This window comes from Jatropha curcas, chromosome 1, assembly GCF_041381405.1.
Source record: "Jatropha curcas cultivar XTBG-Jc1 chromosome 1, XTBG_Jcur_1.0, whole genome shotgun sequence".
Taxonomy (NCBI): Eukaryota; Viridiplantae; Streptophyta; class Magnoliopsida; order Malpighiales; family Euphorbiaceae; genus Jatropha; species Jatropha curcas.
The window spans coordinates 18903794-18909172 of record NC_143151.1 but is presented as its reverse complement, the minus strand read 5'-3'; the positions used below and the strand labels follow the sequence as shown (position 1 = coordinate 18909172).

Below are 5379 nucleotides of genomic sequence, written 5' to 3'. Positions count from 1 at the left end.
ACAGTGTTCAATTTTACGGATTACCGAATGAGGATCCTAACTCTCACATAGCTAGTTTTCTTGAGATATGTGATACATTTAAAATGAATTCAGTACCAGCAAACGCTATTAAGCTACGTCTATTTCCTTTCACATTGAAAGATAAGGCAAAAGCTTGGTTGAATTCATTGCCACCAAATTCTATCACTATTTGGGAGCAACTAGCCTAAGCATTCCTGTCTAAATACTTCCCACTAGCAAAAACCGTAGGCTTATCAAAGAAATAACTTCATTTACCCAACATGAAAATGAATCCCTATATGAGGCATGGGATCGCTATAAAGAACTCCAACGAGTTTGCCCACACCATGGCCTTCCCCAAAATATATTGATTCAAACTTTCTACAATGGGGTTACTCCTTCTACAAGAGGAACTATAGATGCTATGGCAAGAGGATCATTAATGAAGAAGACTACTAATGATGCAATTGAGTTACTCGAAGAGATGGCCAACAATAATAGCATATGGCCAACCGAAAGGACTCAGGTAAGTCATTCTACTGTTAATAATGAGTCATCTTCTACTTCTTCTTCAAAGAATTCGGTAAAGAAAGTTCATGAATTAGATCCCTTAACTATGATGCAAGCACAAATTTCTGCTTTGTCATATAAAATTGATAACTTGAACGTGAGTAAATCAACATCTCTTATTTGTGACAATTGTGATCAAAATGGGCATGTGTCGAATGAATGTAATTATAAGCATCCGGTTATGGAGGAACAAGTGAATTATGTTCAAGGACAAGTTCGCGGTCCATACTCGAATACTTATAATGCTGAAAATTGTAATTATCATAATTCTTTTTGGAGAAACCATGATAATCAAGATAGGGGAAATCAAGTTAGTCAATTTCAAGATAGACTAGGACAATTGACTAGTAAAATTGATAAATTTTTGGATGGAATTAACCAGAAAATGAGCAGTCAAGATGATAGTTTTAAATGGTTAGAATCAAAGTTTCACAAGTTATTCAAAAACCATTCATCATCCATACATAACTTGGAGGTACAAGTAGGGCAACTTACAAATGCTATTTCCTCACTTGAAGTGGGAAATCTTCCTAGTAATATAGAAAAGAATCCTAGGGAAAATGTAAGTGCCATTGCTTTACGAAGTGGAAAAATAGTTCCTTCGGGTATTGATGCTAATATTTTGAATAATGAAAATGTGGAGCCGGTTTGTGAACCGAGCATTGAAGTGAATATTGCAGGATCAAAAGAACAGGAAAAAGGAAAGGCTAAGGAAAAGGATAATGTTAAAGCTTATCAATCTAGCCCACCTTTTCCACAAAGGCTAAAGAAGCAAGACCAAGATAAGCGGTTCTTAAACTTTATTGATAAATTGAAAAATTTGCATATTAACATGTCACTCATGGAAGCTATTACACAAATTCCAAACTATGGGAAGTTTCTTAAAGATTTGATATCAAAGAAACGTAGTTGGGAAGATGTGTCAACAGTTACCGTGACTGAGGATTGTAGTTCCATAATCTCAAGTAAGTTACCTACTAAACTCAAGGATCCAGGAAGTTTTACTATACCATGCAAATTAGGTAAAGTAGATTTCCCTAGATGTCTTTGTGATTTAGGAGCAAGTATTAATTTGATGCTATTATCTCTCTTTAAGAAATTGGGTTTAGAAGATGAAGTTAAGATAACTAATATGGTTTTACAACTTGCTGACCAATCTATTAAAAGACCCTATGGTATCATTGAGGATGTACTTGTTAAAGTTGATAAATTTATTTTTCCAACTGATTTTGTCATACTTGACTATGTCTATGATAAAAATTGTCCTCTTATCTTAGGAAGACCATTTATGAACACAGGGAGGGCATTAATTGATGTTTCAGAAGGAAAGTTAGTCCTTAGGATAGGTGATGATATCATTGAATTTATTATAGACAAAGCTATGAAATATCCTATGGATGAAGGTAATTGCATGAGAATTGACATAGTTGATGCATGTGTACATGAAATTTTTGCCTTGGAAAATAATGATAAATATGAAAAGGATAGTGTAAATAATGAAGGGGAGGATTTTATAAATTTAAGACCTGAAATGTTACTTAGGGAGCATGAGCCTTTGCCTCCTCAATTGAAAGTCCACCAATAATAGACCTTAAAGAGTTACCAAGTCATTTACGATATGCTTTCTTAGGTAAAGATCACACACTTTCCATAATTATTTCTAACAAATTAACAATAGATTAAGAAAATGACTTGTTAAAAATTGTTAGAAATAGGATTAAGAGTATAGGATGGCAAATTTCTGACCTTAAAGGAATAAGTCCGAATCGAGTCATGTATTACATCAATCTTGAAGATGGACATATACCTAAGGCAGAAAGACAAAGGAGACTTAATCCTAATATGAAAGAAGTAGTGAAGAAAGAAATTATCAAGTTGTTGGATGCAGGAATAATATACCCAATTTCAAATAGCCCATGGGTTAGTCCAATTCAATGTGTGCCTAAAAAGGGAGGAATGACTGTAGTAAAAAACGAAAATGGTGAACTAATTCCTACTAGGACCACTACGGGTTGGAGAGTATGTATTGATTATAGGAAACTCAATTCAGCTACAAGGAAAGATCATTTTCCATTACCATTCATAGATCAAATGTTGGAAAGAATTGCGGGTCATGCTTTCTATTGTTTTCTCGATGGATATTCTGGATATTTTCAGATTTATATTTTTCCGAATGACCAAGAGAAAACCACATTTACTCGTCCATTTGGTACATTTGCATATAGACGCATGCCTTTTGGATTATGTAATGCACCTGCAACATTTCAACGTTGCATGACCGCAATTTTTAATGACTACATAGAGGAGATTATGGATGTATTCATGGATGATTTTTCTATTTATGGTGATTCGTTTGAAAGTTGTTTGAAGCATTTGGACTTAGTATTGTCAAGATGTGAAAGTGCTAATTTGGTTTTAAATTGGGAGAAATGCCACTTTATGGTTGATGAGGGCATTGTTTTAGGGCACAAAATAAGTAAGGAAGGAATTCAAACAGATAGGGCAAAGATAGAAGCCATAGAAAAGTTACCTCCTCCTACTACGGTTAAAGGTATTAGATCTTTTCTAGGCCATGCAGGATTTTATAGAAGATTTATAAAGAATTTCTCTATCATTGCTAAACCTTTAACTAACTTACTTATTAAAAATGCGTCTTTTGATTTTTCTCCAAATAACACTTTGAAGAATGCATTAGTAAGTGCACCTATTATGACAAAACCTGATTGGGGATTACCATTTGAAATAATGTGTGATGCTAGAGATGTTGCTGTTGGTTGTGTTTTAGGACAAAGACATGATAAGCAATTGCATGTGATATATTATGCTAGCCATGTTCTAACTAGTACTCAAATGAATTATACAACTACTGAGAAAGAAATGTTGGCTGTGGTATATGCATGTGATAAATTTAGATCATATTTGTTAGGAGCTAAAGTCATAATCTATACTGATCATTCTGCATTAAAATACCTATTTGCTAAGAAAGATGCAAAACCACGTCTTATTAGATGAGTATTATTATTGCAAGAATTTAATATTGAGATTAGAGACAAAAAGGGTTCTGAAAATTTAGTTGCTGATCATTTATCACGTCTGGAAAATGAAGAAGGTCCAATAGGAGAATCTACAGTTATAAATGAAAGTTTTCATGATGAAAATTTAATGTTAGTACAACATGTTCATACACCTTGGTATGCTGACATTGCAAATTTTCTAGCTTCTAACATAATACCTCCAGAAATGACTTATGCACAATGAAAGAAGTTTTATTTAGATGCTAAAAATTTCTTGTGGGATGAACCATTCTTGTTTAAGATATGTATGGATGGTATGATTAGAAGGTGTGTAGGGGAAACAGAAATACAAGATATACTTATGCACTGTAATTCAAGTCCATATGGAGGGCATCATGGAGCAAATAGAACTATTTCAAAGGTTTTGGAAAGTGGTTTTTATTTGCCTACTTTATTTTAAAATGCACGTATATTTGTCTCTCATTGTGACAGGTGTCAAAGGGTTGGCAATATAAGTCGGAAAGATGAGATGCCTTTATCCAACATACTTGAGGTAGAAATATTCGATGTATGGGGGATTGACTTTATGGGACCCTTCCCTATTTCACAAGGTCAGAGTTATATCTTAGTAGCTACAAACTATGTTTCCAAATGGGTGGAAGTACAAGCTTGTGTCACAAACAACGCCAATACGGTGGTCAAATTCTTAAAAGCTCTAATTACCAGATTTGGAGTTCCAACGGCAATAATAAGTGACGGAGGTACGCACTTTTTAAATAGATCTTTTGAAAGCCTTTTGAGAAAATATGGAGTACACCATAAAGTATCTACCCCATATCATCCACAAACTAGTGGTCAAGTGGAAATTTCAAATCGTGAGCTTAAGTGGATTTTGGAAAAAACTGTCAATTCATCTCGGAAAGATTGGTCACTTAAGCTCGATGATGCACTTTGGGCATATAGAACGGCATTTAAGACACCAATTGGGATGTCCCCATACCGTTTAATTTATGGTAAGGCATGTCATCTACCCCTAGAATTAGAGTAGAAGGCATATTGGGCAATTAAGTCTCTGAATTTTGATTTGAGCAAGGCAGGCTACAAAAGGAAACTTCAGTTAAATGAACTTGATGAGATTAGATTATTAGCATATGAAAATGCTAAGTTGTATAAGGAAAGAACTAAGAAATGGCATGATAATCAGATTCGAATCAAATCATTTAAAAAAGGAGACAAAGTGGTATTATTTAATTCAAGACTACGCCTATTTCCTAGAAAGTTGAAGTCAAGATGGAGTGGACCATTTGAAGTGATCAAAATTTCAGATCATGGAGCATTAGAGTTGAAAAATCTATGTAATGGTTCCACATTTATGGTCAATGGACAAAGGTGTAAACTTTATTTGAGTAATAAGATTAATGATCCACCACAAGTAACATTTTGAATCAATGCAATGGGTATGTATAATATCAATATCTAACTATATACTACGTTTATTTTAATTTACTTTCTTTTATTTGCTATGAAAAAAAAAAAAGAACTCATTACAAGTCAAGTGTGCAAGAAAGTCTACTTTTACAGGAAACTGAATTCGTGAGCGCGAATACATAAAGCGCGAGCGCGATTGTTGTAAAAAAGAGACAGAAGGTTTTTAATCAACATTCGCGGTCACGGCAATATAAAGCGCGAGCACTAGTTCTCCACAAAGAAAGTCAGAAACTTTGAGATCCCTTTCGCGATCGCGATCATATCAAGCACGGGCGCGTTTAGGGTATAATAGATGTCAGAGAGGATA

At 34.2% G+C, this 5379-nt stretch overlaps 1 non-coding gene across 1 annotated transcript; it reads right to left on the bottom strand.

The window, feature by feature from the left end:
- Positions 1-247: 247 nt before the first annotated feature.
- LOC119369965 (small nucleolar RNA R71) lies at positions 248-354 on the bottom strand. The gene has a single exon (XR_005177513.2). It is a non-coding gene; the product is annotated as a small nucleolar RNA R71 (small nucleolar RNA).
- Between the last annotated feature and the right edge of the window lie 5025 nt (positions 355-5379).